Source organism: Neocloeon triangulifer, unplaced genomic scaffold (genome assembly GCF_031216515.1).
Source record: "Neocloeon triangulifer isolate White Clay Creek 2 clone unplaced genomic scaffold, ASM3121651v1 ptg000015l, whole genome shotgun sequence".
NCBI classification, from domain to species: domain Eukaryota; kingdom Metazoa; phylum Arthropoda; class Insecta; order Ephemeroptera; family Baetidae; genus Neocloeon; species Neocloeon triangulifer.
Window position 1 is genome coordinate 97,355 of NW_026775557.1, and position 14,066 is coordinate 111,420.

At 37.1% G+C, this 14,066-nt stretch overlaps 1 protein-coding gene across 1 annotated transcript in view; it reads right to left on the reverse strand.

Annotated features, from left to right (window-relative positions):
- Positions 1-14,066, reverse strand: part of LOC132202204 (leucine-rich repeat transmembrane neuronal protein 1-like) — a 99,999-nt gene that overhangs the window by 73,791 nt on the left and 12,142 nt on the right. Inside the window, exon 2 of the mRNA XM_059628972.1 lies at positions 4,693-4,776. The gene's annotated coding sequence lies outside the window, so the exon portion shown is untranslated. The remainder of the gene's footprint in view (positions 1-4,692; positions 4,777-14,066) is intronic.

Consider the following 14,066-nt stretch of genomic DNA (forward strand, 5'->3'; position numbering starts at 1 on the left):
GAACGGAAATAAATAGTCACTTAAAATTCTAGTGTTATATAAAATTCACAATGAATTTAAAATTACCTATAATTGAAGGTGAATAAAAAAAAATTATTAGTGTCGATTATTTTAATAAAAAAAAATAATATACATACATATTCATCCTTTTATTTTAATATTCATAAAAAAAAAATTTAAAAATTTTTCTAAATATTAAATATATGAAAGAAAGAAATGATTGAATATTTACTTGTCTTGTACAATTTAATTTAGTGCCAATTAACTATTTCATGCTTTTTTATTGTTTATTTCTCCTATAGGGCTATAATATTTGACACTTATTATGAATATTTCAAATTCAAACTTTTTATATTTTTTGACCTGATTTAGAAGGAATATGGTGAAAAATTGATTGATTTTGTGATCAAATGCATGTATTTGATCAAATCGATTGACAGGGTTATTTAAGGCCATATTATACATGTTTACCTAAAAATTATACCTAATAACCATTTACCTAAAAGATCGCTTTCAATTTAGAGGCTTTCGGCTGAATGGTGGAACGGTGGAAGCAATTAGGCCGCACGCAAAAGAACGTGCTTTTCCTCCAGGGAAACACAATCGATGCCGCTCGAGACACGGGAGGAAAATTTTTAAATTGAGCTTTTGTTACACGTGATGTGGAATTAATTTGATGCTTTGAATTTTTACGCTATACCATGAAAGCTCTTTCTTTGCATTAAAAATCCGCTTCACGCTGAATTTGGTTCAACAAGATTTGCAGTTGAAAAAGATGGGAACAGAATTTAATTTCGTGGGAAAAAATTATCCAGCTCGTTTCCGTGTGCCGGCGGCGGCGGCTCAGAAAGCTTGGCAAAGAAAATGTCTCCTTCCTCATTCGCCCTTTTCAATCATAAAAATCCTCTCACAAATGGAAAGCTCCTCTTTTTTGCTTTGCAACAATAAGCAGCATTTCTCTCTCAGTCGCTCTCATTTCAAAATTTTCCTGAAACGGAGAAACTCGGTGAGTGGGAAAAATGTTATATAAAGAGGATTGCGCGCGATATAATAAATTGCGTTGGAAGCCACGCTTGACACGGCGGCGGCGCAAAAAGCAGTCATTATGCAGCAGGAGAAAAGGTGCCTGCCCCTCCGCATTTTAGCACCAGCCTGCTGCTGCTGCTGCTTCTAATGGAGCTCTTTGCTTGAAACAGCAAAGTGATAGATGACCTGGTGCGCAATTACTCGGAGACAAAGTGAAGAGGCAGGTCACGGCCATTCGGAAAATTGCCTATATCGACAAGTCATGAACCTATTCGCGACGAGCTATTGCCACACTCCAGCTGCGAATCTGCAATTCTGCTAATGCGCGCCACTTTATTATTCAGCATTTATGGCGAAACCGCAACCGAGGGTTGACCGGAATTTCTGGCACTTCGCAGAGCGCAAAAGGGCTGCGCGCGCAATCAAATATTAAGCCCGCCACTCTACGTGATTTTCCTTGCAATGAGAGGCGAAACCTGCTCGTTCCCCATTCACAAAAGGGAGTATAAAATTTAAGTGGTGTGCAGCGCCAAACAGAGTTCAATATACTGGTATTTCACAGTTGAAATAATTAATTTCTCAGGTGGTTTCTGGTAACGACAGTTTTTAACCTTCATAAAATTTCACACACATAATATGGTTTATGTAAAAAAATAAACACATTCTGGTTAAGAATCCTGTCAATACTGTAATATAAAATCATAAATTGAGCAGCTGTGTAGTTACAAAATTTTATTTGATATTATCGGATACTTTATGCAGGGAAATTCATATTATAAACAATATAATGAACACAAAATTCATGAAAAAATGATAAAATTGTGATGACGGCGGTAATTCAATTTACTTTCATTTAAATGATTTAGTTAACTTATCGTATAATATCTGAATCCTCTATCAAAATAATATTAATACAATAATTAACAAACACCCCACGGAACACATTATGAATTTAGATGAAATAACTAACAAATATTAATTAAAAATATTAAATTAAAAAACTTTTTACTATTTTTTACTAAATAATATTGTAGTATGTAGATTAAAATAAATATTTTTAAATAAATTTTGTTTATTTAATTTTGACTTGATTTTATTTTAATTCCTAAATGAAAATATATAGAGAAATTTATAAATAAGTGTCCTGCCTTACCAAATAAAGCTTATAATTAATATTTAAATAGTATACCACATTTGTAAAATAATATAAGTTACTGATTAAGCAACATATATTTCTCAGCACGTTCCACGTTCTCTCTTATTTTAAATTCTTATAAAATTATCTTCAAATAGATTTCTCAACAAAAAGGATACAAATATTAACTTATAATCTAAAACTGAAATATGTTTGGTATGTTTTAAAAATGATATTAATTGTTATTGATGATCAGAATTATCAAGAAATTTTTTCTTCAGTCAAAATTTGCAGTGGTCTGACCTGCTTTCGCTCTCCTTTCGGTGCCTACTTGCTTGAAAAAGAAATTGTAGATGTGGGTAAAATTTACGGATCGAGCTGAGAGCAAAGTTCTCCTTTTGCACAGCTCGAGCGCACATTTTGTGCCGCGGGCCACTGCTGGTGATAAAAAAGAGGCTTTTTCCCTCTCCCACTCTCTCGTTATTTTGTTATTTACGGAGAGCAGCAACATGCTTTTATGCTGGCGCTGTTGTGCAGACCTAATTACAGAAGCCATTAGTGGCCGCGGGCTCATTTGCCCGTCGATCGGGTCTGACAGAGTTAGAGCCGGGCGCACCAGCAACTCGCCCCATGCACTCGTTCTCCCTCTCTGGCAAAAATAATGTGGTCGCCGGCACACATAGATGGACAAAAAAGCCACCACCGCTTGATTTTTTCAAATTGCTGTTGGTTTGGCACACGCGCGCCACGTAAATTCACCCCGCTTTGAAGCGCGTTTGCGGCCGCCTTTTTGCGAGTCTTGCTTTGATTTGGCGCCGAGAGCAAAAAAATACAAATAAAAAAGCAATTATTGGTAGAAGCTTAAGTGTCAATTTTGGGCTGATTGCAGCTAATTCCATAGAAAGCATTTTCTAATGAAAAGTAACGTTTTTCACTCACGTACGCTTCAAATAAGCTCAATTACATTTTAATTAATGGAACGTTTTTTTACCCAGAATGTGTCATTTAGACGGATCGAGTTTTTTTTCAATCAAGGCAGATTTCAGAGCTGCTGTTTAAATTCAAAATTTAAATTAGTTTCAGAGTTTCTGTATTCAACAAATGAAATTTTCCCTATCAATCAGGAAACAGAATTATCATTTCAATAATTTAACTATCAAAATTTAAAAATTGTAATAAAGAATAAATAAAAGTAAATTTTGAAAATAAATCAATGGTCTTACTAAAAAATAAAACAAAAATATCAGCTTTGAGTTTTGAATGTCTGAGTACTACTCTGAATGTTATCAAATTGTTGATTTTTCCTTTCAAATTTTGCTCTTTGATCATATAACATTGAAAGGGTCTCACACGAGAGTCGTATATAATTGTCGACGGCGAGGATCCTTTTGTGGTCTTTAATATCGCTGCACTGCCTGACAAATGGAACGGGATGCGTCGGACAAAAGTGAACGAGTTAAATTATCAGCGATTTGTTTACTGCCCTGTAAACATGTCAAAGACAGCAGGCCAGCACCATTAAAAGCGGCCGCCATCGCACATCAGCGGGGTGCACAAAAGTGGTCCTGCTGTCCCTGTGTTAACGATAGCCCCTGCCGCCGCCGCCACCGCACTATATGTGATTCTATTTTTCCATCAAGTGTGCGCCCGTTGTTGTTTAGTGAGTGCGCCGCACATAAATACTCATAAAGGCCCCCGCCGCCCCCGGAACGCGTTCCACCCCGCAGGCACCTAATCTTTGCCCTATAAAACCGCATCATGTGTACTCCATCAGAGTTGGGGATAACCGCGTGCTGGGAATATGTTACAGCCTGCATGCTTTTGCGGACGGCAAAGATTTTAGGCTTTAAAACTCGCCGAGTCTGCGTATGACGCGGCAACATTGATGTTTTGAAAACGCTGCTGCTTTGTAGTGGCTTAAATTATTATCAATCAAATTTTGTAGAGCTGGAATTATGTGCATTGCGGTTTATTGATTGCATGAAATTACAATTTGTTGAATTAACATAAACGATTCAATCTGATTAAAAATTTATATCATATATTATCGGAAATCAGTAACTGTATTAAATTAATAATCGTTCATTGATAAAATTAATTGAATGTTTTGTTCGAATCTTAACTTTCTTTATTACAATTAACTTTCTCAAACAAAGGCTGAACCCAACAAGAATAAATCATTTGTTGGACTGTTTTAATAGAGAACCATTATTAATTGAATTGACGATTTGAGGGCTTTAAATTATCTAAAACAAGATCTAAACTAACAATCTTGTATCAAATAAAACGTACACTTAAAATTTCTTAAATATTAAATAAAATAATGTATTGCTTCTCATTTAAACAATAAAAACTACCAAATTTAGAAGATATAAAAATATTTTGCAATTCTGGCAAATCCATTGTGTTGCTAATTTTCAATTTTTTAACAACCTCTTAGATACGATTGGAAATAAAATTTCATTCGCAGTTATTTTCTATTATTATTTTCTTGCTAAATTTAAAATGAATGTTTAACAATGGGCACTTACCGTTTCCAGTTGAAATTGGAGAAGCATTTTGCCTAAAGAAATGCGAATAATTCTCTCGGCGGGGGCTGTTGGAGACACTGGCACCTGGAACAGAGACGCAGTCGGACGTGATTTCAAATAGCAGATTTGAGCCGAGAGAGAGAGAGAGACGGGCTGTCGGGCCTAATAAAGAAGCGGGTGTATCGTTGCAACAGCGTGTGCAGCACTTTGGGCGCAGTCCTTGATAATATCCCCTAATGAGAGTTCCTGCACACCAGTATATTTCGCTTATTGCGCCATTTGCAAACAAGGGCGGAAAGAGAAAAAGAACGCAAAGTGTTTACATAATGCGCGCCCTATGTAATGTAGCCAGTGAGAGCTGCTGCTGCTATACTCGCTATGATATGGCACGCCGAGAAAAAGAAACGCACACGCTAATAAAAAGGGGGAGCGGGGAGAGAAAAATGCACACACGCACAGTTGGTATTATTATGTAAATTTGTTTTCTCCTCTCTCTGGAGTAATATTACACGACGTCACTTTTTGCCCTCTTTGTTATCATTTTGAAAAATTACACCGTCGTGCGCCGCTTCATCTCACAGTGGCATTGCCAACGAGAGCAACGAAATATAAGTCTGCGCCTCGCCGACATGCGAAAAAGCAAGATCAGAAAACAAGTCGCGAAAAAACGTACGTCGAGCCAAACAAATGAAAATAATCCTCCACTAGAGACTTTACAGGGAGAAACGCTTAAAAGCAAATTATCAAAATTAAAACCTATTTTCTATTTTAATTTTTTCTGATTTTTAATTAGGTCGCTTAAGATTTTTTACTAACTCTTTGTTGATTAAATAAGAAAAAAAAAATAATAGATAAAGTAGTGCAAACTAATAAAATGTTTACTCACTTTTCATTATTCAAATTTGAAATACATAAAACAAACAATTTTATCTCTTAATTTTTTTTGTCGCAAAAAATAAATAGTTATTCGCAGATGGATCACGGGTCAAGGGTCTCATTATGTAATTTTTGCCATCTCTACACTAAAAATTGCACAAAAAGGTTAATTGAATTATATTATATATTAAAAATCCTTATGACACCTGCAATTCTTGCAAAAAATTTCAGTTGAAATTAAACCCTTGCGCTCTTTCAAAAGTAAAAGATTCTACTGAATCACAAAGTTTTAAATTGGAGAGAAAATCATGTTTATACCAAAATTATCAAATTTGACTTACAAAACTGTACGTAGCATCTCCCTTCAAGCAATCTCTTTACAACGGCGCGTATAATAAAGCCAGACGATCCATGTTATTGTAGAACATGTTTTCAAATACTGAATATTTGCAAGCACGGCCATTAATTTTTCCGCCCTTCGAGTTTTCTAGCTTTTTCTGCATAACATGCCACAAAAGGAGAAAAACCGTTGACTGACTGAGATGTTTTTCCAAGACTCTATAGAGTATTCAGCATTTATTTCTTTCTTTGCTCCGAGCTTAGAGCAGTGGTAAAAAGTTTTGTGCGCCGTTATCGAAACAACGCTTGCTGTCATTTCTCCGTCTCGATTTTTGCGATCACTTTCAGCAGAATATAAAAGTTTGATCTCTCTCCGCCGCACAAACTTCGTCCGAGGGAGAAAGGTGCGTTTTCTTTGAGCCGGAAGGGTTTTTCAGCGTGCCGTGATCGGGAACGCGTAAAATCGAGGAATGCACGGTCGGCGCCGAAAATCCCAGAAAATCGATCCCTCTCATCAATATTGTGCTCACGTCTTTAATTAAACTTGTAACTGGTGAACGCGGCGCGCACGCACACGGCAGAATATAACTCGGCGCGATGGATGGATGGCACGCAATACGCGATAAAATTCAGACGAGGTGGCACCAATTTAATTTTGACGCGGGCTTCCCGGCCGGCCATTGATGCGCGGCCTGATTGGCAGCCCTGAACAGCCCTTGACGCAATTAGTGGCGCACACAATTCCATTTGGATGGGGATTTCACGCGTCAAGAGCGAAAATTTTTCGCAAAGTTTTATAGCTCGTTCGTGTGCTGCCTTGATTTGCACACCTCCCTGGCTCGTTCAATCAATGGCCGTGTAATTGAAAATCTTGGCACGTGATTGGAAGTTCGGCCCAAAAGACTGCTGCTTCGATTGAAAACCGGAAAAAAATATACATAAAGGTTCCTTTGACCTGAATCAGAATTGAGTATTTTCGGAGAGAACGAAAATTTGTTGCCTCCTCTGCTCGTTTGCGTTTTTCCACAAGATTATTGGAAATCCTGCTTTTGCTGCACGAGTTGCGATTTTATCTTGACAGCATGTTGGATTGGCAGGAAAAAAACTGACAGCGGCAAGCTCCGGTATAATGCATTCGTGTGTGTCAAAGCAACCTGTGGCAAATCGACTCGCGTCACTCCCAACAGAACTAATTTGCTTATCCAGAAGCCCTTGTTTCTCTAGCGCATGAATAAAATTAGTAATGAAATGACAAAGGCGAATGGAATGATGAATGGATATGTCAACGTCCACTGGCAGATGAAAATTTATTGCACATTTATCAATTTTCCTTTTCTCTTCCAATATAGTTAATTACGATAAGTTATATTAAAACATTTTACATCAGGATATTAATTAAACTTTTCAAAATCAAGTAAAAGAAGAAAAAACAACGCAATTTAACCAGTGAATCAGAAATATTATAAAAATGAACAAATAAAAATAATTTTTCCCCATTTTAATTAATTTTTTTTTTAAATTATTGTTAAGGCCTCCTTATTGACATCTACAACTTCTGTTTGCGGAAAATCGGCCCGAAATTTTTGGACCCAGATTTTTTTATAGATTCCTGCCCACCAGTGGAGTTGATTGCTCAAGGAAAAATGGGGGGTCGCGTGGATTAATCTTGAAATATGATTTTTTGAAATTTAACATGGCGTTTTATGGAGAATTTTGTTAATGGCGATTAAAAAAAATCTGCCCGAAATTTTTTGCTCAAAATTGCACAAAATGATAATTGAATGACCCTAAACAGATAAGCAGAAAAAAATTGGGAGTTCATGGGGCAAAAATTTTACATTGGGCATATGGGAGATCAAAAAAACCTCTTTGGTACTCTTAGCATTGCAATAAGGAGTCCTTAACATATAGGGAAATGGTTGGGATGAATCCTTCCAAGGAGAAACAAAAATGAACAGTTTCTCGTGACCATTTTCTTCTGCCAATATATTTTAAATCTAAAAATCAACGTGTTTATTGTGAAGCGCGTGAAGCGGTCTTGGATAGAATAAGAACCACACTATTTTAATAAGTGATGCAACACATTGTGAATTCCTTCTCACTAGAATTTCAATCTTTAATTGATTTATACTCCAATTTTGTTATTATTTCAGCTAAGTTTCATCCCTGTTTCAATGCCAATTAATATCATCTTAATTAATAGAAAAAAATGATATATTTATTTATAGTAAATATCACCACTTTCATTTAGTCTAAATTCACCAGTTTTAACACATATAAATCAATTTTCAGAGAAATTGTTCTACTTTCTCTTTTGGCAAAATCATAATTTTAAACTGAAATTTAAATTAAATTATTGTGGTTGCTTCAAATGTAGAAAACCATCAAAAAAATTTCATGCACACTTTCACATTATAAAGACGTACTTTCTTTTACTCATCTTTCTGCTTCTTCTTGTTTATTAGATTTCCAACGTAAAGGATTTCATTTGACGGCACAGCTATAGCGTGTCAAATGCGCAAGAATTGAATTTGCCAGACTTTCCAAACTGAATTTCGTCTGCTCCTCTATCTGCAAAGTGGCGACAAACTGACGGCTGCGTGAGTGGCTTAGCTCTCCGGTTAAATATCAAAGATTCCGCTTAATATAAATTTCAGGAGCTGTGACTCGAGAAACGGAGCATCAAAGAGGCTGCGAGAGGGAAAACAGTCGGCTGAACTTGCTTCGAGTCGGGGCAAATTAGTGCGCGACGAGGCTCAGTTCTCCTAGGAGGAAGGAAGGGGTTGCATTATAAACAAAATTGTATTAATTAAGTTGCTGTGCGTCAAGGTGTGTGGCATTGTGCGAGCGAGTATGGGTGCTGTCACGACTTGTGTTCATAATTCAGGCGCGCACCCGCCCGCCCGCTCACCAACGCCAATGATGAAAGTTAGTAATTAGTTTATACAGCAGGCGGCTGAAATAATGTCACCGTAATCATGTTGTCATCCCCCTTTGTTTTTACGCAAGACCGGCACTCTGATGTTTGCTTACCATCCGAACCCATTTGCATTCATGATTAGATCCCCAAGGACTATTGCTCTTGTTGGAGCATCCAATAAGGGACGTTTGTTCTCAATTGTCGCATGTCTTAAGTTGAATTTAAAGAGAAAAGCGAAAAGCGACGTTCTTGAAAATTTTCTTTTTATAATTATGCACTGCTTCATGCATTTTTTTTTACTTTTTGTGGCGTAATGAATAAAAATTATTTAAGAAATATTGCGCAATAATTTAATTTTTTTTAAACCTATCATCATTTTTCTAATCTGACTATGCATAAATATTTGATTGTTAAAAAAAAAATAAAAATAAAAAATGGAGGGAATTAAAAAGTTAATTTATTCTCTATTCAAATGATATGCAGATATAAAAACGGCAACAAACTATACATAGAAAATATAATGCTTTATTAAATGATGTATTTTGTAAATTTAAAAAATTCTTTATTACAATTTTTCATTATAAACTTGAAATTTTTTTATATATTTATTAGATTTAAATCGTACTAGAATTAATTGAATAAAAAATTGTTTGAATTGAAATTCAACGCTATATATGTACTATGACGTGCTATGACGCAGGAATATTTAATTTCCAGGAGACCGCAGAAGACTAAAATTGTTCTATCTTAAGTCCCTCATTAAATTTTAATAAAAATGATCAGAATCAATAAATAATGATGGTAAAAGAGGTCAATGAACCACTTGACATTTTACGTGCAGGCGCGGCAGGTCTGTCTGGCTTTTGTTTGCAATCCAAGAGTGTCGCCATTCCCTGTATCTCTGCTTCTTGGCACAATGTCGGCGCGAATAATTGCACATGCAACTGGCAACGCAGAGTGTGGAGCGGTATAATCATCATGGCTGCAATCATTAAGCCATTAGCCAAGCTCATCTTGCGCGAACGAATTGCAGGAGCGACGCGCTTGCATAACCAGCGCAAGCACACAGTTGTCGGCACCATTATTACAGTTTGCGTTTTACGCTTATTCCGATGGAAATGTTAAGTGTTCGCTTGTTTGAAGTGGTTGGTAATTTTTGCAATCGTGCTTGCGCTGCAATCAACTTTTGCAAATTGACCACCATCCTTGTTAATGAACACAAGCTTCGACGTTGCCCGCAGTTATTAAACTTAAAAGGGGTCGAAGCTTATTGGTTGAGATACCAATGTAAATAAATATTTTCATAGGAAATTAATAGTTTTTCTTTAAGTGTTTTTGACAAAGAGAATCTAAATTGATTCAATATTTTTTAAAGTTCATAAATCATAAGACAACTTTCACTCAAAGAAAATCATTTTATGTCCAATCATAATTTTATAATTTCTCAAATATATCAAATGAATTATAAAGAATGAGAACCACGGATTTTTCAGAGTTTACTCGTACCCTTTAATTAAAGAGATCAAAGGTCAGTGTCAGTGATTGTAAATAAAAAAAGATATGGAAACATTTTAATATTATGAGAGATATCAATTCATCGTGAAACCCTCAAAATCGCGGGGGCTCGATTCCTAGCAAAACCTTCTAGCAAAGGAGGAATTAATGGAAGCCATCAATGGATGCCTGATCAAAACCATCAATCAGACGTCTTAACTTCTGTCGTAAGCCCTCAAAATTACTTTTCACGCGCCTGACAGTCGGCTGCGAGTGCTGGAAAGCAAACGACTGATAAGCGGCTCATTCTTTGTCGCAATACGGCTATCAATCTCGAATAACACATTAATTTCTCTCAAGCGCAGCCGAGAGGCGGCGTTTGCGCTTTTCTTGCAGGAAAACGTTCAAATTAATTACACGCGCGAGCTGAAACATAAAATAGCCGGCCGGGCCATAAAAAGCAAGGCGGAGCTCATCATTCCGAAACACCGAATCCGCCGCCGAGATGAAAAAGCGGCACCAAGAGTCTCTTTCAAGATGAACTTTGACGTTGTGCATGTTAGACGTGCGCTCCGAGTTCCAAGCCGCCTGCCTGCTTTCAGTCCTTTTTGCGATTCAAATTGATTAATGAACCCTGCCAGCTGCTCATTAGTGCGTGTGTTGAAACAAAATCCTCCCAACGCGCCCGCCTCGACTTCACTTACTTACTTAGCAGGCGCGACGGGTTAGCGAACGTTCATGCACTCCCTCGCTTCTTTATGAATTTCTTATTGTTTAGGTAAAGCGTGTCTTTTGACACTACTTTCCCCACCAGCCAATTAAGGACTAAGCCGCTTTTTTGCATGGCAACTGCAGAATGACTAAATTTCCTAAATTCTGATTCAGAAATTTTGTGCTTTAGAGTCATTTTTTGACTGATTTTTTGATATTTTAGTTTGTAATCTCTTACTGTATTTTTTATAAGTATATAAATTGAGAGTATAATTTTGTATTGGTTTTTGCTACTTTTAGTACACGCTTTCATCAAATTGTGTAAATGTGTGAGAATGAGAAAGCACTTTGAAAATAAGCTGGCGCTTTAATTAATTTATATTCGTCATCAAATATTATTTTTGGCATTGCTACACCAATTGAAAATTGATTTTAATTGCAGAATGAAAAAAAATATTGAATAAAAAGTACATATATTTAAGGTCAGTAGCTGAGTAAAGGTGTACAAAACAAGGTTTAAAAATCTGAAAATGTGCCAATGATGCTATTTTGTTGGTCTTCTATAGGCCAGAATTCTTTGAGTCAATTAATTAACCATTCAATCATCGCCTTTTGCAGTTGATTTCTGAATTTAGGAGCAAAATTTGTTCCTCGCATGAAACAAACTTCAATGGCAATTTTGTAAATTTAACCCGCCTTTCTTATTTCTCAGGCCAATGTCTCCGTTTCCATAGTGAAATCCGGTTATTGAAAGTGATTCAATTCAAATTGGCTCTTTTTGAAGAGTTGGAATATTTTATTACATGCTTATTTATACCCAAGCTTAATTAAATACTAAATTATTTTCAGCAATTCTCGGAAGCTTTTAGATGAAAAAATATCCAAGATATTTTTCAGATTTGAAGTTTCCACGAAAAATCCAAAAAGAAAACCTCTCAAAGGTATTGAAAGAATTTTAATAAAAACACATCCGTGCACTCTTCAAAAGACCTTTTTCCCAAAGTCCCATAACAGGCCCTATATTGGTTGCTGCAGCGAAATTGGAAATCACTACACGAATCCATACATATTAATGAGAGGCGGCTCGCTCACTCTTCTCGTTGGAAAACTCTGATACATCATGATAATGAGAGTGGTGGCGGCAGTGGCTGCGGAAAAAAATAAAAAAAGCCACTTTCCGTCGGCCGCGTACTTGCATAATAAAAACCAGCGCACCACTCTCTTGCAATTTCAATTACAAAATAATCGCTTCGCGGCGAATGAAGTGTTTAAAAAGCGCCCAGTGCTGATTTGCATAAAAAGTTAATGAACTTGTAGCTGCGGGGGAAAAGGAGGTAAAGTAGCGAAATCCTTCTCGGCGCTGCACAATTCGCTGTGTGTAATGGGCGTGTTCGCCCCTGCACAGAGGGCTGCTGCGTGTCGCGCAGCCAGGGTGGGCGAGCGAGAGGCATGAGATTTCACGCTCTTTCGCCTCGCCAACATCGGTACACCATTTTAGCACCTGCCTCCCCAAAACTTTTTGCTCTCACGTGCTGCTTTTTCCTCCACGCATTTGCCGTTTCATCGTCCGCCGGCGCCATAAAAAGAGCCCAGATACATTCTTGCACTCAGGCAGTGCCCAGTTCATTTGATGGTCTTTGATGCCCTCGGCCATTTCCACGGCATAATGTTTTCCTGATGGATTTTGCAAACTTACTTTGTCGTCGCACTCGCCATGCGAAAGTTAGTTTGAAATCTGGTATCACAACGAAAGTAGCTCTGTGTGTTAAGCTCGGTGCCTTAAATGCGTGGAAATCAAAAGTTTATTGTGACATTGCCATAACTTTCATTTCTAAAACATAAAGCCTTTGACAGACTACACTGAAATGACCTAATAAAATAATAAGCGGATGTAAATAATAATTTTTTTTTTTAATTTATAGATCTGCTCCGCGCACGTAAAAACAATCAACATATTAATTATGATCCTCTATGAGATTGCTAAAAGGGAAATTTTGAAATTTTACCAATAAAAATTAATTGGATGAATGTGTCTGAAACAGCTTGAAAAATATTGACAAAATTTTACAATTTCAAACAAAGGCCACTCTTAAAAATTTTGCACTCGTGCTCACAACTAACAAACGTTTTTTGCAGATTCAGCAGTTCAGTATCCGTTATTTACAAAAAAATATTCAGTAATTAAAATTGAAATTTTCAACGGCTGTTTTAAAATGTCAAACAGCATTTCATAAAAAATTCATTCTTCTCTCCGGCGTTGGTAATTAGGTTCAACCACATTAGACCCCTTTGTTGAGTCACCAATTTACAAATTATGGCTAATTACGCCCTGGTGCTGTCATTTAAAAGCTCTCTATTCAGCACAAGCTACAAATTACGGGCAATTTACGAGCGAAAATTTGCCAAAATTCCCATAAATTTGGCGCGTTTTGCTGCGCGGAGAAACGCTTTTAGCCTAATGCATCAGCACAAAATTTCTCTCTTTAGCCAAAAGCGCTTGAGCTCCATTGCCAGCGAGTATAAATTTTATGCGCGCACACCTATTGTTTTATGACCTTGGTAATAAATAAAATGGGGAAACTGTGTTGCGGCATAAAAACTGCTGCATTATCGCCTGTTATCGCGGCGGCGTCGTGGGTGCGTGCTTTCGATTCCAATTTATTTAAAATACGTTCCGGCACTTTTCTCCGTGGTTTGTGTTTTTCACTCTGCGAACCAGCTCTTCCTTGGTGGCGACACAAAAGCAGCCGCGCGCTTTTATTTGATATTGATTGCGACCCTGCTGCTGGTGGAGCTTTATTTTCAAAAGCTGTAGCTGCGGAGGCGCAAACACAACAGGCAAAAAAACCTATATCTTCGCCGCTTTCGAGTGCTCAGCTGTTTTTGTATGTGCGAGAGAGAGAAAGAGAGAGAGCCGAGCAATGCGAATGATAAAAAGTGATCAGTCATCAGCATGGCCGCCGCCTCCGTCCCTGGCGAACTCACCACCCAGGCTTTTACGCAAATACACGTTACATTTTTTATACATTGTAAA